Source organism: Capsicum annuum, unplaced genomic scaffold (genome assembly GCF_002878395.1).
Source record: "Capsicum annuum cultivar UCD-10X-F1 unplaced genomic scaffold, UCD10Xv1.1 ctg2974, whole genome shotgun sequence".
In the NCBI taxonomy this organism is placed as follows: domain Eukaryota; kingdom Viridiplantae; phylum Streptophyta; class Magnoliopsida; order Solanales; family Solanaceae; genus Capsicum; species Capsicum annuum.
In genome coordinates, this window is record NW_025836252.1 from 71,402 (window position 1) to 96,744 (window position 25,343).

A 25,343-nucleotide genomic window follows, 5' to 3' on the forward strand; every position below is an offset into this window, starting at 1 on the left:
GGAGTAATACAAAAATTAATAATTTGGAAAAGCATTCTTTCTCTAATATTATATTTACTAACCGTTAACTAGCCGTTGGAGTAACACAGGAATGCTCATTAATATTGTGAGAGAACTTTCTCTAATCTTACATCAAACTAACCGTTAACAAGCCGTTGGTAATATATGAATGCTTATTATTGATTTGGATAATCTTTCGTACTCTAATATTGTTATTTTTACTTACTATTTGATAAAATTGACATTAATGAAATCAAACTAGCCGTTAACTAACCGTTTGGGTTAACACCTATAAATAGAAGGCATTATTTTGGAGATTGAAATATAGAATTCTTCAGAGTTATTTGAGACAACCTTTACGAACAAAGACAGGTAAGATCTGTATACATCCTACCTTCTCAAACTCTACTTGTGAAATTACATTAGGTTTATTATTGGTTGTTCTTATCTTCTAATATGCTGAATTTTCTTTCTTGATTTGTTTTTGTCCCAATTTATAACTGAACATGTTTAGTGAATCTTGAGCACAAGTCTAATTATCTTATTCATTATTGAGACACCTTAAGTGTAACGCCCCGCATTTTGGGCTAGAATAAAAACCATGATTTTGATGCGTTGTTAATCCCGAAGTCATAAAATCCTATGCCAATACGGCATGTTAATTATTGTATAGCATTTGAATCCTCTAAATCTTGAATTTAGACCATAGAGGTCCTTCAACTCAAGGACGAGTTAAAACAATTTCGGTCGACTAAGTTTTAGTGGACGTTGTAAAGTGTGCCAGCTTCCATCGACCATAATTCTCTATATATGTCGAACTAGGAAGCCTACTATGTGTCAAATGATAAGTATTCGAGTTAGCTTTCCAACGATACCAATTTGGATAAAATTCAACACCCGAGCAAGAACTTATGACCTTTCAAAGTGATAAGCGACGCCTAACCAATCGCCCATGGCCACTGGAAAGCATAGGCGATAGCCTAGGCGGCGCCTACGTGAAGATAGGCGATGGGATGGGCGGGATTTAGCCCTAAAACATGAGACTTAGTTCCAAGGACCCCAAAATACATATTCTTTCATCAAAAGTGCTCAAGATTTTCCTTAGGGTTTCAAAATAAAATAAAAAAACCCAAATAGTTCAAGATTTGACCGTAGGTTTTCAAAGATAATTACATATTTGGAATCACCAATCCGCAAGCTTCAAGAAACATATATTATCTTTGGAAATAGAGGAACGTGGGGTTATCCAAAAATCTCATGGGTGTAATCTTTATGAACATGCATGCTTTTAAATGGGGGTTTTCAATGAAATGCTAATATGTTGCTTTCAATATGATTTCTAAGTCATTTAATTTATGTCATGGGAATTGTTTGCCTATATACTTCAATGGTTGAAACCATGCATATGTGATTTGAGATTTTCCATGGAAGTTTGATAAATATGAATGATAAATTGTTTTTTTCAAATTCCCATGATAATGTTTTGATACTTCATATCATATTGAGATCAACAAAAGAGAGCATGAATTTGAAATAAATATTGTTCACTACTTGTAAATGATGAAGCACCTTGGCTTTTACATGATTATGCATATGTGGATGTGATATTGATGACTTGCAAGTCGGGTATAATGATACCCTACAAAATGTGATATGCGATTGAATAAGATGAAATTTGAATGCATTGATTTTATATGAGAAAGGTGGACGCCCGAAGAAGGCGTTTGAGACACAAGCGGCTCATCGCTGGAAGAACGTGTTTGCCGACACGGAATATCGGTACCATGCTTTATGGTCTTGTGTACCTGATATTATATTATCCCAAATTAGGATTATGGTTAGTATCCATGCTTTGTGGTCTTGTGCACTACCATATTTGATTTGGGTCGAGACACCATGCTTTGTGGTCTTGTGCGTCTCTCCCTCACTTATACTCTAATCTCGGCGGCAACCGAGGTTTGACAGTTGGTGTAAATTATGTAGGGTATTCCACCTAGCTCAGTTGAATTTCATTATTGTTGAGAAAAAAACTATTGCATTACACCCATGTGTTTTCAAATGATTTGATACGAAATTGCTTTATAATGGCTCTTAACTATATTTTGTAAAAATATTATATTTTGCTTTGATATCTCTGCGTGCCAGTACTTTTGTGCTGACCCCCTCCCCTCTCCAACCTCTCAGGTTTAGAGGTCCAGTCTAGGGGTCAAGAGAATCAGTAGAACTTTCAGACAGAGCTGTAAAGACAAGTGATGAGCCTTTTATGTTTTGGAAGGTCTTATGTCCTGCAGTACTTTTACCTTTTATTCAATTTTTGGGTTTGCTGGGGCCTTGTCCCAGTTTTCAGATAGACATTGTTTCAGTCATATAGTAGAGATTTCGCAGACGATTTTAGAAATGTTGATTTAGATTGTGGGACACTATTCCCCATTGTCGTTTTCATATGATTCTTGACCATGTTTCCGTTATATTATGTTTCTTTCGTATTACTTTGACCATATGAATTATGTGCATGATTATCAGAAAGATAGAGGTGTTTCGGGCCTCCATGGTTTGAAATGCTCGTCACGGCCAGGCCCTGGTTCGGGTCATGACAAACTTGGTATCAAAGCACGGTTCATGGTCCCAGGGTGCCTGCAAAATCGCGTCAGGTAGAGTCTTGTTTATGGGTGTGTAGTGCGCCACACTTATAAGAAGGAGGCTACTTGGCGTTTAGGAAATTTTTTCCTTCTTTTTGATTTAGTTCATGCTTCAGAGTCTGAACTGTACCCTAATCAATGATCACTTGTGTTTTAGAAACACAGTTATGCCTCCATGTCGTATCGTCGATCAGAATGCTCAGGCAGATGAGGTCCGTCCCACCCAGGGGATGCAGACCCATAACAGGGATCACACTCCATAATTTATCCCTTCTCCAGGAGTCCCTCTAGTTCTGACCAGTCCACCTCAGGCTCTGCGGACTAATGCCAACCATCCCCCAATTGCTCAGGGAGATATTTCAAATGCAAAATTTAGACGGTCTATTCATATGCTGACACAGTTAGTAGCTAACCAGGCTCAACAATCGGAATATGTTGGGTCTGCATCTGTTACATCTGAGGCTACTAGAGTCGGATATTTCATGAAGATGAACCCACCTAAGTTCATTGGCACCAAGGTGGAGGAAGATCCACAGGAGTTCATGGATGAGATGGAAAAGATCTTTAAGGTGATGTATGTGGATGAGGTTAAAGGGGTGGAGCTATCAACCTATCAGCTCAAGGACGTTGTGAATCATTGGTATGCCGACTGGGAAGATGATAAGGGTGAAAGTGTTGAGCCTAAGTTTGGGGCGAATTTGTGGAAGCTTTCCTTGATTGATTCTTTCCACTGGAGTTGAGGGAGGCCAAAGCGGAAGAGTTTATGAATCTGAAGAAAGGCAGTATGAGTGTCCAGGAGTAAACTTTGAAGTTTAATAAACTAGCCCGCTATGCACCAGAGTTGACTAGTAATATGAGGGCCCGAATGAGAAAATTTGCATTCGGCCTTACTGATAACCTAGTACTTGAGTGCCAGGGGGCTATGTCGAATAAGGAGTTAGACTTTGCTCGACTGACCGTTCATATGCATCAAGTGGAAGAGAAGAAGAAAAAGATTGCTGATATAAAGAGAAAGATAGACAGGATAAAAGAGCTAGATCTGTGGATCAGCACCAGAGTCAGCCGCAGAGTGGTAACTGGGATAATAAGTGGTCGAACAAGAAGAAGTTTTGGAATAATGTACAGTCAGCAGCCAGCTCCCCAGCACCCAGACCACCGACAGACAGACAAACTCAGAGTTTTCAGACTCCTCATGGGTCCAAAGCTCTAGGTACACAGTCTCAAGGTAGCTTGGCCCAGCAGCGGCGTACTCGTCTACAGTGTGAGGTTTGTGGAAGGAATCATCTAAGGAAGTGCTGGTTTGAGGGGAGAAACTGCTATACTTGTGGCAAAGTGGGTCACCTTCAGAGAGATTGTCTATCTTCTTGAATAAATGTGAGGGGGGCTAAGTCCCAAGCCACCTCTACAGCTCTTTTTTCTAAGGATGCCCCTTCAGCTGCCGGAAGCGTTCGCAACCGGTTATATTCTTTGACTAACCGCCAGGAGGCGGAAGCTTCACTAGATGTTTTCACCGGTATGTTATGAATCTTTTCTCTTGATGTTTATGTATTGCTTGAACCCGGGTCTACTTTATCCTATGTGACCCCTTATGTGGCTATTGGTTTTGGGTTTGAACCCGAAGTTATTATAGAACCCTTCTCTTTTTCTACTCCTATAGGTAATTTTGTTGTTGTTAGAAGGGTATATAGAAATTGTGTCGTGTCTGGTCATAGTAGAAAAACTGTGGCAGACCTTATAGAACAGGATATGATAGATTTTGATGCCATCCTTGGGATGGACTGGCTCCATTCTTGTTATGCCACCCTTGATTGCAGAACCCGAAAGGTCATTTTTTCTTTCCCGAATGAGACCAGTTATATGGGCAGGGAGTTCTGTGGAACATAGAGGTCACTTTATCTCTTATCCTATAGCCCGAAAGCTTATCTCTAAAGGGTTTATGTATCATCTAATCCGAGTGAAAGATTCAAAAGTTGGAAACCTTTCTCTACAGTCAGTCCCTGTAGTGAATGAATTCCTAGAAGTCTTTCCCGAAGATATATCCTCTCACAGGGAGATAGATTTTGGCATTGATGCGTTGCCAGACACTCGTCCTATTTCTATTCCGCCATACAGAATGGCTCCCGCGGAACTAAAGGAGTTAAAGGAACAGCTTGCAGACCTCCTAGACAAAGGCTTTATTCTTCCTAGTGTTTCCCCATGGGGTGCACCCGTGCTCTTCGTGTGAAAGAAGGATGGGACCCTTCGGATGTGCATAGACTACCGTCAGTTGAATAAGGTCACAATTAAAAATAAATATCCTCTTCCTAGTATTGACGAACTTTTTGACCAGCTTCAGGGTGCCAAGTACTTTTCAAAAATAGACCTTCATTCGGGTTATCATCAGTTGAAAGTTAGGGAGTCATACATACTCAAGACAGCCTTCCGAACCTGATATGGTCACTACGAATTTCTAGTCATGTCCTTCGGGTTAACTAACGCCCCTGCAGCCTTCATGGATCTTATGAATGGATTGTTCCGTCAGTTTCTTGACTTGTTCGTCATTGTATTTATTGATGATATTCTGATCTATTCTAAGAATAAAGAGGATCACGCCAATCACCTCCGAATTATCCTCCAGACCCTTAAGGATCATCAGTTGTATGCCAAATTTTCTAAGTGTGAATTCTGGTTAGACGCTATTGCCTTCGTAGGGCATATTCTGTCTAGTGACGGGATAAGAGTGGATCCCTAAAAAGTTGAAGCAGTGATAAAATGGCCTAAACCCATGACTCCAACTGATATTCGGAGCTTCTTGGGTTTGGCGGGGTATTACAGAAGGTTCGTAGAGAATTTTTCTTCCATAGCTGCTCCACTTACTAAACTAACTCAGGAAAAGATGAAGTTTGTAAGGTTTGACTTGTGTGAAAACAGTTTTGAGAAATTGAAGGACAAGCTGACTACTGCTACTATTTTGACCCTTCCGAGGGTGTAGATGATTTTATGATTTATTGTGATGCGTCCCGTGTGGGACTTGGTTGTGTATTAATGCAGCGTGGTAAGGTGATAGCTTATGCATCTAGGCAGTTGAAGGTGCATGAGCGCAATCACCCCACTCATGACTTGGAGTTAGCAGCTGTGGTGTTTGCACTTTGAATTTGGAAGCACTATCTCTATGGAGTGCATGTTGATATTTATACTGACCATAAGAGTTTACAGTATGTTTTCTCACAGAAAGAATTGAACCTCAGCAAGAGGCGTTGGATGGAGCTTTTGAAAGACTATGATATGAGTCTGCACTACCATCCAGGCAAGGCAAATGTTATAGCCGACGCCCTCAGCAGGTTGTCTATAGGCAGCCTTTCTTATGTAGAAGAAGGAAAGAAAGAGATGGTAAAGGATATTCACCGCCTTACAAATATGGGGGTACAACTTTTAGATTTCGAAGATGGAGGGGTGATTATTCATGAGTTAGCTAAGTCATCTCTTTGTGCTAAAGTTAAGGAGAAGCAGGTTGAAGATACCATCTTGATACAAATCAAGAAAGATGTGGGTCAACAAAAGGTTATGTCGTTTGAAATTAGTGGCGATGGTATTCTGAGGTTTCAGGGTAGGTTGTGCATTCCGAATGTCGATGGGCTACGGGAAAGAATCCTTAATGAGGCACACACTTCGAGGTATATCATTCACCCAGGCTCTACTAAGATGTACCATGATCTGAAAACCTTGTATTGGTGGAATAACATGAAACGTGATGTAGCTGATTTTGTGTCCAAGTGTTTGAACTGTCAACAAGTGAAGGTAGAACACATGAGGCCGAGTGGTACTTCCCAAGAGATAGCCCTGACTTTATGGAAGTGGGAGATGATAAACATGGACTTTATTACAGGACTTCTGAGATCCCAAAACCAGTATGATTCTATATGGGTTATTGTAGATCGGTTGACCAAGTCAGCCCACTTTTTCGTGTGAGGACTAATTATTCGGGAGAGGTTTATGCTAAGATTTACATTGAGGAGATAGTTTGATTGCATGGGGCACCAGTGTCCATTATATCCGATAGAGGTACGTATTTTTCATATTAGTTTTGGAGATTCTTTCAGAAGGGTTTAGGTACACAAGTGAATTTGAGCACAGCTTTCCACCCTCAGATGGATGGGCAAGCTGAGCATACCATTCAGGCCCTCAAAGATATGTTGAGGGCATGTGTCATTGATTTCAAAGGTAGTTGGGTAGATCACCTGCCACTGGTTGAATTCACTTACAATAATAGCTACCATGCCAGCATCAAGATGGCTCCTTTTGAGGCTTTGTATGGGAGGAGATGTAGGTCTCTGATAGTATGGTATGAAGTAAGTGAGACTCAGTTGTATGGGCCTGAGCGATGGAAAAAGTAAAAATCATTAGAGAATGACTCAAGACTGCTCAGAATCATTAGAATTCCTATGCCGATGTTTGGAGAAGAGAACTAGAGTTTGAAATTGGTGATTGGGCATTTCTCAAGGTTTCTCCTATGGAAGGAGTTATGTGGTTTGGAAAAAAGGGTAAATTGAGCCTTTGTTATGTAGGGCCATATCAGATTTTGAAGAAGATTGGTACAGTTGTATATGAGTTAGAATTGCCTACAAGTTTGGGTTTCGTTCATCCGGTATTCCATGTATCCATGTTGAAGAAATGCATTAGAGATCATTCTATGGTATTTCCAGTAGAGGGTATAAAAGTGACAGACTCCTTGTCTTACGAAGAAGAGCTCGTTGAAATTTTAGATCGCCAAGTTCGAAATCTGAGGAGCAAAGAAATAGCCTCAATAAAGATACTGTGGAGGAATCAGAAGGTCGAAGAAGCAACTTGGGAGACAGAAGATGATATGAGAATTAGATATCCCAATTTGTTTGCTTCGATGGAGGAGGAGACAAAAGGTACTATTCCTATCTTATCTTTTCTAGTCCATTATTATGATTGAAATCGTGTCTGTCTGTGTCCCGCATCATCATTCAGGGACAAATGATCCTAAGTGGGGGATAATGTAACGCCCCGCATTTTGGGCTAGAATAAAAACCATGATTTCGATGCGTTGCTAATCCCGAAGCAATAAAATCCCATGCCAATATGGCATGTTAATTATTGTGTAGCATGTGAATCCGCTCAATCTTGAATTTAGACCATAGAGGTCCTTCAACTCAAGGACGAGTTGAAACTATTTCGGTCGACTAAGTTTTAGTGGACGTTGTAAAGTGTGCCAGTTTCCATCGACCATAATTCTCTGCATATGTCGAATTAGGAAGCCTACTATGTGTCAAATGATAAGTATTCAAGTTAGCTTTCCAACTATACCAATTTGGCTAAAATCCAACACCCGAGCAAGAAGTTATGACCTTTTAAAGTGATAAGCGATGCCTAACCAATCGCCCATGGCCACTGGAAAGCATAGGCGATAGCCTAGGTGGCGCCTATGTAAACATAGGCGATAGCCTAGGCGGAGCCTAAGTGAAGATAGGCGATGGGATGGGCGGCGCCTATGTAAGGAATTTTGAAAATTTAAACACTCCGTGTTGAGGCAAAGTGGTCCTTTTCCACCCTTACTTAGCCCTAAAACACGAGATTTAGTTCCAAGGACCCCAAAATACATATTCTTTCATCAAAAGTGCTCAAGATTTTCCTTAGAGTTTCAAAATTAAAAAAAAAAAAAACAAATAGTTCAAGATTTGATCGTAGCTTTTCAAAGATAATAACATATTTGGAATCACCAATCCGCAAGCTTGAAGAAACATCTATTATCTTTGGAAATAGAGGTACGTGGGGTTTATCCAAAAATCTCATGGGTATAGTCTTCATGAACATGCATGCTTTTAAATGGGGGTTTTCAATCAAATGCTAATATGTTGTTTTCAATATGATTTCTAAGTCATTTACTTTATGTCATGAGAATTGTTTGCCTATATACTTCAATGGTTGAAACCATGCATATGTGATTTGAGATTTTCCATGGAAGTTTGATAAATATGAATGATAAATTATTTTTTTCAAATTCCCATGATAAGGTTTCGATACTCCATATCATATTGTGATCAACAGAAGAGAGCATAAATTTGAAATAAATATTGTTCACTACTTGTAAATGATGAAGCACCTTGGCTTTTACATGATTATGCATATATGGATGTGATATTGATGACTTGCAAGTTAGGTATGACGATACCCTACAGAATGCGATTGTGATTGAATAAGATGAAATTTGAATGCATTGATTTTACAAGAGAAAGGTGGATGCCCGAAGAAGGCATTTGAGACACAAGCGACTCATCGCTGGAAGAACGTGTTTGCCGACACGGAATATCGGTACCATGCTTTGTGGTCTTGCGTACCTGATATTATAATGGCTCTCAACTATATTTTATAAAAATATTATGTTTTGCTTTGATATCTCTGTGTGCCAGTACTTTTGTGCTGAACCCCTCACCTCTCCAACCTCTCAGATTCAGAGGCCTAGTCTAGGGGTCAAGAGAATCAGTAGAACTTTCAGACAAAGCTATAGAGACAAGTGGTGAGCCTTCTATGTTTCGGAAGATCTTATGTCTTGCAGTCCTTTTACCTTATATTTAGTTTTTGGGTCTGCTGGGAGCCTTGTCCCAGTTTTCAGATAGACATTGTTTCAGTCATGTAGTAGAGATTTCGCAGACGGTTTTAGAGATGTTGATTTAGATTGTGGGACACTATTCCCCATTGTCGTTTTCATATGATTCTTGACCATGTTTCTGTTATCTTGTGTTTCTTCCACATTACTTTGATCATATGAATTATGTGCATGATTATCAGACAGATAGGGGTGTTTCGGGCCTCCATGGTTTGAAATGCTCGTCACGGCCAGGCCCTGGTTCGGGTCGTGACATTAAGCTAATTGTGATCCATAGGCAGTACTATTTTCATAAAAATCTATACTACTCTATAAAGAGATGTATGTCCATGAAACTACACTGAATGTATTATTGCTTTTACTACAAATAAGTAATAACCTTTTGAAGTTTGTTCGTTAATAGAAACACATTATACAGTGAACTCTGGGTACTTCTTTTAAACTGTTTTAATTGCTTACTATCTATAACAAGTATAAATTCATTAAGTGTTCATTAATAATAGACATTTTGAACTCCACTCATGAAATTACACTATATAGATTATTGTTTTATAGATTAGCCATGGAAAACGTGCTCAGCAAATGTAAATTATGAATTGCATTCAAAGAGTAATTTATAAACTAATTTTTTGTACTTTTTTGCTAGAGAAATTGCAGGTAATTGAGGAATTAAGTTTTGTTTTCTATTTCCATCCATGGACGAAACTGCCAAGCGACACTGTACCAGAGAAGTTGGTGGCGGCAACGGCGGCGAGAAAGGAGGAGGAGGAAGCTCCGATGGCGATTTTGAGCCGTCAATGGGTAGATTTACGGATCATATAATAATTAATGTGTTGGAAAAAATGGATTTGGCATCTCTTTGCACCGCTGCTTGTGTCTCTCCAACCTTCAATTCTGCCATTGCATATCGTCTTACTTTTGTTTAGTCTTCCGATCTTTCTGTAAGTTGATTTTGCTTTTTTTTTCCTAATTAAATGCCCTAATTTTATTGTGTATGATTTACTAGTAGACTAGCTAAACCTACTGAAGGCATTTTCTGGGCATCACTTTGCTAATGCGTATGTGGGCTTTAGCAAGTGTACTGGTTCAAACATTCGTCATAAGATAGTGTGATGAATCCTCTTATTATTGAATAGAGTAAAATGCATGTGGAGAATGTAGCGTAAACGACTTTCCATTTGACCATCTTTAGTTTTGCTAAATGCGATTCTTACTTCTGGGATGAACTTTTAATACTAGTATCTTTGATTTACGGGGATTTTATCTAAATTAAGAGACTCTAAAACATGTCGTGTGTAGAGTCCCAGGAGCCAAGAGTTTAACTATGGAGTGCCTCCAGATGAGGAATGATTCCTCCATTACATATCGAAGATTTGGGTTTTCTCAAATGTTCCCATCTGTCTTACGACATTCTTCGTGCAATTGGAGAAAGGTGCCTGAACTTAAGGTATTCTCCTATGTCAACATATCGGTAAACTGTTATGAAATGCTTCATTGATTATGGTTTCACATCTTTGATGGTAAGAACTTTACAAGTGGTTGTAATCAATTTAACAGGGCTTAGAAGGCGTTCATTGCCTCCATTGATGGATTTTCAGACTGTTATTATCCTGAAATTCTCTGCATAAATGTATTTTATTTAGATCCACTCGCTGAAGCTCATTTGTAATTTTTAAGCAGATTTTTTAATTTAAATAACTCGTTTGGGGAACCAATTCATTTAAATTTGATTTTTTTCTTTGCTGACCCTCGATGATAGCTGATTTCTTAGGCTGTTCGGGTATAGAAAACCTCAAACTGCATTAGCTTTTGCACCTGGCATGCATTAATTTCACTCTATATCTCCACCTCCGGAAGATGGAACAGTCGAGATATAATTAAGTTCATTGTGGTTACACCAACAATATCTTGCTTTCATACTCTTGTGTGACTTCCTAGATTTGTTTCCAACGTGTGCTTTCTTATTTCCCCTGCTTATAGAATTTGCTGCGTCTGAAGCACCAGAACTTTTCAAAGAGAAACTTGCAGAAATGCTCCAAAAGGTGCCCTTGTTAGAGGTAAAGTATTTTCATCTTTCACTTATTTGTCCTCTCTTTCTTCTTCTAATTGTCCATGATGCCTCTTCAAGCTAATTACTCTTTAGAACAAGAGTTCTCCTTTGATGGTCAATTTCATGAGTACTTTTCTTTCCTCCAGTTGCTGTCCATAAAAATCCGAGGTACCTCACGTGATGTGTTTGATGTACGACCGACCTCTTGGACAATTTCTGCCCAAGAGTTTAAAAAAATTGAATTTACAGCAAACGGATGTACCCCTCTTTGTCTCCTGGTTAGATGCAGTCAGGAAGATCCCTTGTTTCAACTTGCGAAGCTTGTATCTTGTCGTGGACGTTATATCAGATGATCTTCTCATCACAGTTATGCATTCTCTTCCTCATTTAGAGCTGGATCTTGAAGACAGACCTTTTATGGAGCCATCGGTACGGGACATGACCAACATTGGACTGCCGGCTCTGAAGTTCTGCGAATGTCTAATTCTCCTCTCAATTGTTCGAAGTGAAAGGAATTATCCTTCATTTAAGAGAGTCAAAAATATAGGCATGTTCCATGTTTCTGAGCGTTGTAGAAGGTTGGAATCAGTGAAACTTGGTGGGTTTGCAAAGGTTACTGAAGCTGGATATTCGTCAATTCTGAACTCATGCCGGAATCTGAAGAAATTTGAAGTGTTGACTTCACCTCTATTATCAGACTCGGTGTTTGATAATATGATAGGACTTGCAAGGTCCATAATTGAATTAAGGTTGTCATCATGCAGTCTTCTAACTATGCTCTTCTCAATTCTGCCCAAATTTTATTGTCTTCTCTTCTCTTTATATTTGTTTTTTGTACTTTAATTCCATGTTGTACCTCTCTTGTTTCTTAATATGTGTTAATATCTTTCATGTAAATCTCTCTACAGCCACTTGGAGAGATGGAAACTATTGTTTTCCTCTATATGTACAATTTTTACAAGGTATTCTTTTGTTTACTTCTATTTTTCGTTAAATTCTCTGTTCTACTCTTTCTAGTTCTAATAGTGTTGCTTTCTCTTGTATCTTATTCTTTTACTATTCCTTATCTTAGATTGTTTTATTTTGAGCCGAGGATCTATCGAAAACAACCTTTCTATCTCACATTAGAGGTAGTGGTATGGACTGCATGCACTTACCCTCCCCAGACCTTGCTTGGTGGGAATATACTTGGTATGTTGTTGTCGTAGATCTAATAGTGTTGCCATTAATTTACTTAGGGGTTGTTTAGTTGGGAAAATAGTTATCCCGAGGATTAATTATTCCGGGATTAGTTATCTCATGATTAGTTGTCCTACCCTCAAGGGGTGATAAAAATAACACTACAAGAGATAACTAAGTACTGTATGAGTTGTTCCATGCATTTTATCGCAACCAAACATGGATTAGCTCATCCTGAAGTTAATTTTAGGATTAGTTATCCCTCGTACCAAATGAGTCTTGAAAGTTGGATAAAAATAATACTATAATTTGGAATAATTAATCTCGGTATGAGCTATCCCATGCATTTATCCCAACCAAACATGGCAAAAGACCATCGTAAAATTAATTCCAGCATTAGTTATCCCTTATTCCTAGTATCAAATGAGCCCTTGTAGTTGCATGTGCATAGTTTTTCTTTCATTCCTTCTATTAACTAAGGAGAAGTAATAGTTAAATTTATGTTACCATTTTATTTGATTTGCAGAAATGGATTACTCTTGCTTGTGGCATCTGCTCTAACCTACCTGATTTTGTGGGTGAATATAATAATCGCTTAGTCTTCCTTAACATTTTTTTCATATTCTTTTGGTTAAATCTTTTGTTATTTTAGTTTTCTTTGTTTTGCTTAAATCTACTTAGTCCTTAGTGATAGGTTGTTTGACCTATGTTGGCCACAGACTCTTGAAAAATGTCAATTGGCGCAGCATTGAAAGTGAAGAGTCCATGCAACTTAGTGTTCGACTGTATTGGTGATTAACTAATTAATATCTTCCTGTTTCTTATTTCAAATGAACTCTCAGGCTAATTTGTCAATGGGCCGTCTTTGGATTTTTATACCACTTTGATGTGGAATTCATAATGGCTAATACCGAGAGGCGAGATGTAGTTTAGAATCACCTTTGTACTCTTAAGTTTTTTGAATTTGTGTCGATAATGAAAGTGAATAAAATCGATAGGTGTGTTGACGGAGGTATGAGATGCATCTTACATTGAAATTCTGTGAAACCAGGGGACTGGCTATGATACAATGATGAGCTAGTGTGATGAAATAAATCATCCACATTTGATTTAGCGATTAATACCATACCTACCATTAGAAAGAAAGGGAACAAATAAAAATAGTGAATACACAACTTCTTTTTCTTGATAGCCATGGTGTTCGGGTCAGCTTACGTGCACCTCGACTACTTCCACGGGATATCTAGCACCTCCCACTAGCAACAATAGTGAATACATAGCTAAAGACAAGTAAACCATTTAGGCGCATGTGTATCATTAATAGCTAACTCTAATCCTTTTTCTTTTCTTTTGCTGAATTAGTGGTCATGTTAGTCTATACCTCTCATAATCTACTGATTTTTACCATTCTTTTGAAAAACAAAGTTCTACAAAATGGCTATTGAAGTAGTTACTGCACCTGCTGTTGAAGTAGGTGGTAATCCATAGTTGGATAAGTGAGTGAAAATAACAACACTAGGTGTTTGTGTTTCACATATAGCTAGTAGGGGTGTGTGTCCAACTGGTGATGCCACTTAATGATTGTTGCAATGAATTGGTACTTAATGAGTAATTACAATGGCAGGTCCAAAAAAAAATGCATTTGATATTCAAAAGGTTCATTACAACCGAGAGCAAATAAAGCACAATAATGCCTAAAAAAGGGAAAAAAGCTAAGTTTCAGTCAGCAGATTTTGTGCCACAATCAAGTATTTACAGTTGACTACTATTGTGGTTTGGTCTATCCATCAGCATCTGCACTGCAGCATCAGTGACCTCATCACAGAACCCTATAGATAAATCAGTTAATGCCTTAGCAGCAGATGTAATGGTAAAAATAGCTGCATTAGTTATTTTGGGAATGTAACCAACATTCAACACTGATAACGTCTTGCAAATTTTCCTATCAGCATGAAATAAAGACTTAATTCCCTTGTCAATTACTCTTTCACAGCTTCTGATCCACAACTGCACAATCAGTAAGTCTCCCGCACCAAGAAGAGCAAGGTCCGTTATTAAATTAAGGTTGTCCTCATGCAGTCTTCTAACTAGTGAAACTTTGTAGCATTTGTCCTCATTTAGTAAGTTGGAGGTACCCGACACAAGTGGGTGCGAACGCATTGGAGACCAGACTCTCTTCTACATATCAAATGTTACTACCCTCACAATACTAAACTCAAGACCCACATGGGTGATGCAAGCTTTTGCAAAGTTTAGTATTGTGAGGGTAGTAATTTTTGATATGTAGAAAGGAGCCTGTTCTCCAATGCGTTCGCACCCACTTGTGTTGAGTACCTCCAACTTACTAAATGAGGACAAATGCTCCAAAGCTTCACTAGTTAGAAGACTGCATGAGGACAACCTTAATTCAATTACGAACCTTGCTCTTCTTGGTACGGGAGACTTATCGATTGTGCAGTTGTGCATCAGAGGCTGCAGAAAGTAACTGACAGGGGAATTAAGTCTTTATTCATACTGGTAGGAAAATTTGCAAGACGTTATCAATGTTGGATGTTGGTTACATTCCCAAAATAACTGATGCAACTATTTTTACCATTATATCTGCTGCTAAGGCAAATTCTGATTTATCTTTACGATTCTGTGACACTGATGCTGCAATACAGATACTGATGGATAGACCAAACCACAACAGTAGTCAGCTACAAAGACTTGTTCTTTGCAACTGTCGAGGTCTGTCTGCTGATGCCATGATGCTACCTTTGCCCCATCACGCTTTTCGTGGTTTGCTCTGGCTCTGTGTTGGACTTTATCGCATAGTCGATAAGAGAGACAATCTCTATGCAATCAGCAAGGCGCTACCTAGGCTTGTTGTGTGCGGTGTTGGCTCTCTGTTGTAATGAACCTTTTGAATATCAAATGCCTTTTTTTTTACCTGCCATTGTAATTACTCATTAAGTATCAATTTATTGCTACTAGCATCAAGTGGCATCACCAGGTGAACACACACCACTACTAGCTATATGTGAAACACAAAACACCTAATGTTGTTATTTTCACTCTCTTACCCTACTTTGGATTACCACCAATTTCAATTAGCAGGGGCATTAGCTACTTATCTGCCCCAACTCCTTTTCTTTCTCTTTAGGTTTTTGTTCACCACATTCTCCATCGGGCCCTCTTATCTCTTCCCTCTCTGAGCTCTAGTTATGGAAGAAGGAACCGATCATCCTCAAGCTCAAGCAATTCCTTTCCCGATCAATCCATCTGCTCCACATGACATATTTAAGACCATAAGATTAAATGATATTTTTGTACATTTGACATAACTTTTTTTTAAGACTACAAGATTCAACAGGCCTCTTTATTTTCTTAGATTCCGTGTCAAGTTAATTTTTTTGTAAATAGGGGGAGTAGAAGAATGAGTTAAGATTTGGTATCAACATGTGTGCTTCATTGTAATTAAAATAAAACAAATAATGGCATTTTGATATTTTGCATTCTGTCTTTCATCACCATCGCAATGAGCAACAACAATTTACTTAGATTAACTTAAGAATTTGTGTTGCCGTTGTAGAAGCATTACTAATGACACGTTGTGCTCTTAAATGCGAAAAGACACTGCAAGCTTTATTACGCCGACACCTAAATGGTAAGTCCACAACACTTCCAAAGGTCATTTTGAATCAACTTTTAACGTTTGACTTATGTCAAAAGTCATTAGTTAGAAAAACAAACTTCTTTTATTTATTTTTCTTTGTTTTTTGTCGTCCCAAAATAATGCTATTTTACTATGATTAAAAAAGTTAATTTTAATTTTGTTTTACTCTTAGTAAAATAATTTTGATAATAAATTTCAAAAGCATTCTTTTAAACACCACGTCACATTAAAGTATGTGACGTGAAATGAGATGTCGATAACACTAATTAGAATCTAATGCAAAGTGAGTCCTTACACTCTTCCTCTTATAGGTTTCTACTACATTGCTATTCTCAATTCTGCTCACATTTTATTGTCCTCTTCTCTTTTTATTTGCTTTTTGTATTTTAAATCCACTATTGTACCTCCCTTTTTTTCCTTAGTACTATGTGTTGATATCTTTCATCTAAATACTCTCTACAGCCACTCGGAGAGATGGAGGCTATTTTTTTCCTCTATATGTCGAATTGTTACAAGGTATTCTTTTGTTTACTTCTCTTTTTCTTTAATTATAATTCTCTATTTTACTCTTTTTAGTTCTAATATTGTTGCCTTTAATTACTTAAGGGTTGTTTTGTTGGGTAACAAGTTATTTAAGGATTAATTATGTTTAGTTGGTCAACACGTTATTCAAGGATTATCCCAGTATTAGTTATCCCACCCTCAAGTGTGATAAAAATAACACGTACAATCCTGAATTACCTAATTATTATATGAGTTATCCATGCATTTTATCGCAACTAGACATGGATAAGCTCATCCTAAAGTTAATTTTAGGATTAGTTATGGTAACACCCTAACTTAGGATTAGAAGTTCCACGTCAGCAAAGCATAGTAAAGATGTTGGATATATTAGTAATCAGGTCTTCAATTTAGTGATCTGTTTTAAAGTCGTTCGGATCTAAGCCTTGAGCGGACAATATCACTAGTGGGCTGGGCCGTTACAAATAAGGAGTCCCACATCAGCAAAACACGGGAGAAATGCTAGGTATATAAGTAAACAAATCTTTCACACTAGTAACGCATTGTAAAGTGGTACGTGTCTAAACCAAGAAGCCCCTAACGAACAATATCACTAGTGGGCTGGGCCGTTACAGTTATCCCTTATTCCTTGTACCAAACGAGCCCCGAAGGTGGGATAAAAATAATACTACAATTCGGGATAGCTAATCTCAGTATGAGCAATCCCATGCATTTATCCGAACCAAACATGGAAAAAGCTCATCGTAAAATTAATTCCAGCATTAGTTATCCTTTAACCCTGGTATCAAATGAGCCCTCGTAGATGCATGTGTGTAGTTTTTCTTTCATTCCATCTATTACCCAAGGAGAAGTAATAGTTAAATTTATGTTACCATTTTATTTGATTTGCAGGAATGGATTACTCTTTGTTGTGGCATTCGCTCCGACCTGATTTTGTGAGTAAATATAATAATTGTTGATTCTTCTTTAACATTTTGTTTGTATTGTTTTGCTTAAATCTTTTGTTATTTTAGTTTTCTTGGTTTTGAAGTGGTACTTAGTCCTCAGTGGTAGGTTGTTTGACCTATATTGCTCGGACTCTTCAAATATGTCAACTGGTACAACATCGAAAGTGAAGAGTTCTCGTACCACAGTGTCAGATAATTCATCCAATCCAAGGATAGCTATAATGTCCTAAAGTTCTTTGTAATGTTGTAAAGTTTTCTTAACTCGTTGGGCAGTTTCGTAATTTTCCTCACCAACGATCCGAGGTTGAAGTGCTGGCGAGTTGCAGCCTGCAATCTGAGCTGAGGACGGGTTTTTGGGGTTAGCTCATACTCGTGGGATCACAATCCTTTATCCCGGCCATTGTAGCATGTATGTCTTTGTATTGGTGATTAACTGATTAATATCTTCCAGTTTCTTATTTCAAGTGAACTCTCGGATTAATTTGTCAATGGGGCAATTCGTCTTCGGATTTTTAGACCACTATTCTAAAATTTTTGATGTGGAAATTCATAATGGCTAATACCGAGTTGCGAGATGTAGTTTAGAATCACCTTTGTACTCTTAAGTTTTTCGAATTTGTGTGGATAATGAGTGCGAATAAAATCAATAGGTGTGTTAATGGAATATGAGATGCATCTTACTTTGGAATTCTGTGAAACCAGGGGACTGGCTATGATACAATGATGAGCTAGTGTGATGAAATAAATCATCCACATTTGATTTAGCGAGTAATTCCATACCTACCATTAGAAAGAAAGGGAACAAATAAAAATAGTGAATACACAACTTTTTTTGGATAACCGTGGTGTTCGGGTCAGCTTACGTGTACCTCGACTAATTCCACAGAATATCTAGCACCTCCCACCAGAAACAATAGTGAATACACAGCTAAGGACAAGTAAACCATTTAGGCGCATGTGTATTGTTAGTAGCTAACTCTAATCCTTTTTCTGTTCTTTTGCTGAATTAGTGATCATGTTAGTCAATACCTCTCATAATCTACTGATTTTTACCTTTCTTTTGAAAAACAAAGTTGTACAAAATGGCTATTGAAGTAGTTACTGCACCTGCTATTGAAGTAGGTGGTAATCCATAGTTGGATAAGAGAGTGAAATTAACAACATTAGGTGTTTTTCACATATAGCTAGTAGTGGTGTGTGCCCAACTGGTGATGCCACTTAATGCTAGTAGCAATGAATTGGCACTCAATGAGTAATCACAATGGCAGGTCCAAAAAAAAGGCATTTGATATTCATTGTAATTCAAAAGATTCCTTACACCAAAAAGCAAATAAAACACAATAATGCCAACAAAAAGGAAAAAATCTAAGTTTCAGTCATCGGATTTTGTGCCATTGCGAGCCATCACAGCACCCAAATTTGCATCCAACACTGCACACAACAAGCCTGGGTTGCACCTTGCAGATTCCGTGGAGATTTTCTCTCTTAGCAACTATGCTAGTAAGTTCAATATCGAGCCAGCGCAAACGACATAAAGCATACTGGGGCAGAGGTTGCATTATGGCTCGATGCTGGAAAGATCAAGTATTTACAGTTGACCACTGATGTGGTTTGGTCTTTCCATCAGCATCTGCACTGCAGCATCAGTGACCTCATCACAGAACCCTATAGATAAATCAGTTAATGCCTTAGTAGCAGATGTAGTGATAAAAATAGCTGCATTAGTTATTTTGGGAATCTAACCAACATCCAACACTGATAACGTCTTGCAAATTTTCCTATCAGCATGAAATAAAGACTTAATTCCCTTTTCAATTACTCTCTCACAGCTTCTGATCCACAACTGCACAATTGGTAAGTCTCCCGCACCAAGAAGAGCAAGGTCCGTAATTGAATTAAGTTTGTCCTCATGCAGTCTTCTAACTAGTGAAGCTTTGGAGCATTTGTCCTTGTTTAGTAAGTTGGAGGTACTCGACTAAAGTGGGTGCGAATGCATTGGAGACCAGACTCTCTTCTACATATCAAAAGTCACTACCCTCACAATACTAAACTCAAGACCCATATGGGTGATGCGAGCTTTTGCAAAGTTTAGTATTGTGAGGGTAGTAACTTTTGATATGTAGAAAGGAGCCTGTTCTCCAATGCATTTGCACCCACTTGTGTCAAGTACATCCAACTTACTAAATGAGGACAAATGCTCCAAAGCTTCACTAGTTAGAAGACAGCATGAGGACAACCTTAATTCAATTACAGACCTTGCTCTTCTTGGTACGGGAGACTTACCAATTGTGCAGTTGTGCATCAGAGGTTGTGAGAGAGTAACTGACAAGGGAATTAAGTCTTTATTTCATACTGGTAGGAAAATTTGCAACGTGTTATTAGTGTTGGATGGTGGTTACATTCCCAAAATATCTGATGTAACTATTTTTACCAATATATCTGCTGCTAAGGCATTATCTGATTTATCTTTAAGATTCTGTGATGAGGTCACTGATGCTGTAGTACAGATGCTGATGGATAGACCAAACCACAACAGTAGTCAACTGCAAAGACTTGTTCTTTGCAACTGTCGAGGTCTGTCTGCTGATGCTACCTCTGCCTCAGCACGCTTTCCGTGGTTTGCTCTGGCTCTGTGTTGGACTTTCTCGCATAGTTGATAAGAGAGAAAATCTCTATGCAATCAGCAAGGTGATACCCAGGCTTGTTGTGTGCGGTGTTGGCTGCGAATTTGGGTGCTGTGATGGCTGGCAATGGCACAAAATCTGATGACTGAAACTTATTGTTTTTCCTTTTTTTAGGCATTATCATGCTTTATTTGCTCTCTGTTGTAATGAACCTTTTGAATATTAAATGCCTTTTTTTTGGACCTTCCATTGTAATTTCTCATTAAGTATCAATTCATTGCTACTAGTATCAAGTGGCATCACCACCTGGACACACACCACTACTATCTATATGTGAAACACAAAACACCTAATGTTGTTATTTTCACTCTCTTACCCTACTATGGATTACCACCAATTTCAATTAGCAGGTGCATCAGCTACTTATCGGCCCAACTCCTTTTCCTCCTCCTTAGGTTTCTATTCACCACATTCTCCATCTGGCCCTCTTATCTCTTCCCTCTCTGAGTTTTGGTTATGGAAGAAGGAACCGATCATCCTCAAGCTCAAGCAATTCCTTTCCTGATAAAGTCATCTGCTCCACATGACATATTTAAGACCATAAGATTAAATGATATTTTTATACATTTGACGTAACTTTATTTTAAGACTACAAGATTCAAAAGGCTTCTTTATTTTCTTAAATTCCGTGTCAAGTCAATTTTTTTGTAAATAGGGGGAGTAGAAGAATGAGTTAAGATTTGGTATCAACATATGTGCTTCATTGTGATTACAATAAAATGAATAATGGCATTTGATATTTTGCATTCTGTCTTTCATCACTATCCCAACGAGCAACAACAATTTACTTAGATTAACTTGAGAATTTGTGTTGCCGTTGTAGAAGCATTACTAATGACACGTTGTGCTCTTAAATGCGAAAAGACACTGCAAGTTTTATTACTCCGACACCTAAAGGGTAAGTCTGCAACACTTCCAAAGGTCATTTTGAATTAACTTTTAACGTTTGACTTATGTCAAAAGTCATTACTTAGAAAAACAAAGTTCTTTTATTTATTTATTTATTTTTGTTTTTTGTCGTCCCAAAATAATGTTATTTTACTATAATTAAAAAAAGTTAATTTTAATTTTTTTTACTATTAGTAAAATAATTTGATAATAAATTTCAAAAGTATTCTTTTAAACACCATGTCACATTAAAGTATGTGACGTGAAATGAGACGTCGATAACACTAATTAGAATCTAATGCAATGTGAGTCCTTACGCTCTTCCTCTTCTAGGTTTCTACTACTTTGCTATTGTCTATTCTGCCCACATTTTATTGTCCTCTTCTCTTTTTATTTGCTTTTTTTTCCTTTGTACTATGTGTCGATATCTTTCATCTAAATACTCTCCACAACCACTTGGAAAGATGGAGGCTATTTTTTTCCTCTATATGTCGAATTTTTACAAGGTATTCTTTTGTTTACTTCTTTTTTTCTTTAATTATGATTCTTTGTTTCTTTTTTAGTTCTAATATTGTTGCCTTTAATTACTTAGGGGTTGTTTTGTTGGTTAACAAGCTATTAAAGGATTAATTTTGTTTAGTTGGTCAACATGTTACTCAAGGATTAATTATCCCAGTATTAGTTATCCTACCCTCAAGTGTGATAAAAAAAACACTTATAATCCCGGATTAACTAATTATTGTACAAGTTATCCATGCATTTTATCGCAACCTGACATGGATAAGCTCATCCTAAAGTTAATTTTAGGATTAGTTATGGTAACACCCTAACTCAGGATAAGGAGTTCCACATCGGCAAAACACAGGAGAGATGTTGGATATATTAGTAATCAGGTCTTTCACTTTAGTGATCTATTTTAAAGTCGTGCGGATCTAAGCCTTATAGCGGACAATATCACTATTGGGCTGGGCCATTACAAATAAGGAGTCCCACATCCGCAAAACACGGGAGAAATGTTGGGTATATAAGTAAACAAACCTTTCACACTAATAACGAATTTTAAAGCGGTACGTGTCTAAGCCAAGAAGCCCAGAACGGACTATATCACTAGTGGGCTTGGCCGTTATAGTTATCCTTTATTCCTTGTACCAAATGTCACAGCCCTTTTTCGACTTCAAAGATTATGTTTTAAGGGTCGAAAGGGTTTTAATTATTAAAGTGACAAAAGATGAAAATTTGTTTCGAAAAAGGATTATTTTTTACAATCAAAATTCAGAGTTGCCACTTGGCATAAATCGGGTGTGCCGAGTCACCCATGGATATCCTTTTTCAAAATGGTTTTGACTCTTTAATGCATAAACCACACAAAGCACACAAAAATAATCACTCAAGCAAACAAAAACAAAATAATCCAAAATATAATGTCCAGTCCAATTATTACAACCCGAAATAAAAAAGGGTACTGAAAGTAAACCTACGCTAATCCTAAACTAAGCTCCAATGCTTCACCCGATGCCTTGGGCCTTCATCACGATTATTTTCCGCCAACATGATACATTGGGGCATTCCTCGGTGAACAAGTACAGAAGACCTCGGGGCATTCCTCGGCTAAATGAATAGATTTGAATCGAATGCGATAAAATAGAAAACATTCAACACATACTCCTCATTCAAACATCCAACGAAACACTTATTTCTAAATTTTGCCTACCCGAACCTACATTTGCCTATCTATTTCAACAAAATTCATGCTTATTCCAAATTAAACCGCTAATAATGAATTAAAATAAATACGTATTCACTTTTATCAATTCTAATTCTGCCCCAAACAATCAATTTTAATTCTCCAAACGAGATATCATTTCATCACATAATCCATAATCAATGAATCAAAACAACAATAAATCAAAATTAATCCTAATTCACTTTAACAAATTTTCAATTCGCGCCCCAACTTTTTTAACACGATTAAACCAATTCAATATACAATCCACCGATCAAGATTTTATATCCAAATCCAACATCAACCCACACATGACGAAGATTCAAACATGTCAAACACATAACTCATTCATAATTATGTAAAAACTAAAAAAAGTAGAGAAGATAGAATTGAACCTCAAATGTTGCTTTCAATTAAAGTTGCTCCTTCTGACTGAACCACGTCCATAATCTCGGATCGAACCTCAACGCAAAACAAAATCCAACTCGATAGTGAATCCAACTTCGAACAGAGTTAAAAGCAGTCGGAAAATCTTAAATTAAGTCTCAGCCGCGATAGCCCAACTCAGAATCCCAAATCGCGAGGTAAACGAGGCGACCCATACCCAAAGTTGTACAAAACTGGTCTGCCTCAGTCTATTTCTAGTGGATTTTACCAGAAAATGGAGTGAGGTCGGTTGTGGGACGGATCGCTAATTTTGGTCCGATGAGGGACTCCGACTAGTTTGATTGGACACAAAAATTGATGGCGCATGGGTCAGAAATGGAGATGGTGGTGTTTTCTGATTTCGAATCCGCTGTAACAGTGATAACAATACCTAGGGGACAGTTCTCAGTCGACTTCCAGCGAGACAACTCGCCGGAGCCTCATTTTCTTTACTCTCGATCTCGAATCTCTCTCTAAATTCTACTGTTTCTACCCCTTTCCTACTGATTCGCACTATTTTTCTCTATTTCTTACCCCTCTGGATCTTTTCCTCTATCGATTGTTTGTGTAAGATGTTGTGTGTAGTGGAGCGTGAAGCTGTGCGTGGGTACGTGAATATTTCTTGTGTGTATTTTTGTGAGTGAAGGTCAGTGGGAATTCTATGATGGGTGAACTTAGTGAGGGCCAGGTGAAGAAGATGATGGAAAGGAGAAAAAAATAAAAATCCCCCTTCTGTTTTCCAATCTGTGAGTGTTCTTATTTATATATTCTCATCTCTGTGTGTGAATTACTAAGTAGAGTCAATTGTGAGAGGGGGTGAGGCAGTGGGTACACGTGGGTAGGGGTGAGGGGTAGGGTGTGATGTGGATTATTTTGATTGGGTAGGTTGTTAGGATAAGATGTAAAGGGGTTAGGATAGGATAGAATTTGTTAGGGAGTTTGTTATTTTGGTATTTTGTGAGGGTATAATAACATGGATGAGGGTACACGGTAGGATATCATAAAATGGGTAAAAGTGAATAAAAATGAACTTTAAGAGGACGAAATCACATGTCTACATCATGCCCCCTTTGGATGTAAACACATGGTGTTTTCATACAAAGCAGTAGACAACGAGACAGAATTTTGTCCTGACCTTTATTTAAAGCACGGAGCAAGAGGAAGGAGGAAAACCAGGTCTTGACTTGGGACATCCTACCTGCCCAAGTTATGAGGGGTCAAATGACGAATATCTCCAAAGATTGGAAGGAGATGGACTATACCGAGTTGGAGAGTCGAGTGAGGTTCCATCGAGGTTCCAGTCCGCGGCTCTGTTATTACATCAAAAATGAAAATTACAAGTTAAAACATAAATGAAATTACAAAAATCCTATCTATACAGCTTCTATTGGTTCTTGACTCGACTTTCATCACCCTATTCTTTAGGCGGGCTCCTGACTTGCAATTTCTTTCAACTTGTTGCTTGGTTTTCAATTGCTTTGCTTTGTTGCCTGACTTTTCGTTTCTTCACCCTATTCTCCAGGCGGGCTCCTGACTTGCTATTTCATCACTTTATTTCTTGACTTTCATTTCTTCACTCTGTTCTTCAGGCGGGCCTCTGACTTGCTATTTCATCACCCTGTTCTTCAGGCGGGCTCCTGAAACCCAAAATTAAAACTAGAACGAAAATCATCCCAAACAAGAATTATAATAAAGTAGTATTTCATTTTTGAAAGCGTTGTCCCATTTTCCAGGAGGGTCCTGAACAGAAAGTAAAGTCCCATTTTTCAGGAGGGTCTTGAATTGAAAGTAAATTCCCGTTTTTCAGGAGGGTCTTGAACATAAAGTAAAATCCCATTTTTCAGGAGGGTCCTGAATATAAAGTAAAATCCCATTTTCCTGGAGGGTCCTGAATATAAAGTAAAATCCCATTCTACAGGAGGGTCCTGAACAGAAAGTAAAATCCCATTTTTCAGGAGGGTCCTGAATAGAAAGTAAAATCTCATTTTCCAGGAGGGTCCTGAACAGAAAGTAAAAT

General features: G+C 38.0%; 1 long non-coding RNA gene and 1 pseudogene across 1 annotated transcript; both read left to right on the forward strand.

Moving 5' to 3' along the window:
- The first annotated feature begins 9,652 nt into the window (after positions 1-9,652).
- On the forward strand, positions 9,653-20,409 carry LOC107878916 (annotated as a pseudogene).
- Positions 12,460-16,135, forward strand: LOC107878918. The gene is made up of 3 exons (XR_007049506.1): positions 12,460-12,490; positions 13,005-13,052; positions 16,053-16,135. It is a non-coding gene; the product is annotated as an uncharacterized LOC107878918 (long non-coding RNA).
- Positions 20,410-25,343: the final 4,934 nt, after the last annotated feature.